Below are 812 nucleotides of genomic sequence, written 5' to 3' on the forward strand. Positions count from 1 at the left end.
CTAGGACAAGAACCAAGAGAGATGAGCCACTGGCAGGTTCAGAAAACACAGAAGAATGCCAGCTGGGTGGTTAGATAATGTAAATCTTTGCTGCAGGGGGTTGTATCTAAAAGGTAGAACAGTCAAAAAATGTACAAAAATGGAATAAAAATCCATTGAAAGATATCAAATGCAAAGGCAATACCTTTAGCTAAAGTTCTTGAGATGCAATAGTTTAAGGATTTGGGATAAATTTATATGGTGCTTGTTTCTTATTCTCACATTCTTCCCTTCAGCATTTGCTGTTACCTATCATAGAGACAGCACTCTGGCCTTGATGTCCTTGTTCATTTTTTCTTAGGAAAGCTACAGAGTGAGAAAAGCTGAAATACACCCAACTTCATTGAGTTGACACCAAAATTAAGACTTTAAACATGTATTTCAACACCTCAACCCACTGAGAATTCTTTTCTGCAGATTTGTTCTGAGATTTGATTTGGGTTTTTTTTTCTTCTAAAAATAAGCAGAAGCAGCATAAATGGTCAGTGATGATCAATATAGGCATGGAGATGCCCTTTTCTGCTTAAGTTGTGCCACCGAGCATAAAGGAATGTAAAAAGGAATAAACGAAACAGCTGGTTAGGGTGCTTGGTTGAGAGGAACAAGTCCTGGGTCAGTTGACCAGCTGGCAAACAGAAAATACCTATGGCTGTATTTTCTGGAAATACAGGAAGAAAGATAAGATGCAGGGGATGTGGTTTAATTAGACCATAAACTTTAACTTATCTGGGAACTGTCATCAATAGCTCATACAATGCAGGTCACCATTCTTT

This window comes from Nestor notabilis, unplaced genomic scaffold, assembly GCF_000696875.1.
Source record: "Nestor notabilis isolate BGI_N333 unplaced genomic scaffold, ASM69687v1 scaffold20880, whole genome shotgun sequence".
Lineage (NCBI taxonomy): Eukaryota > Metazoa > Chordata > Aves > Psittaciformes > Psittacidae > Nestor > Nestor notabilis.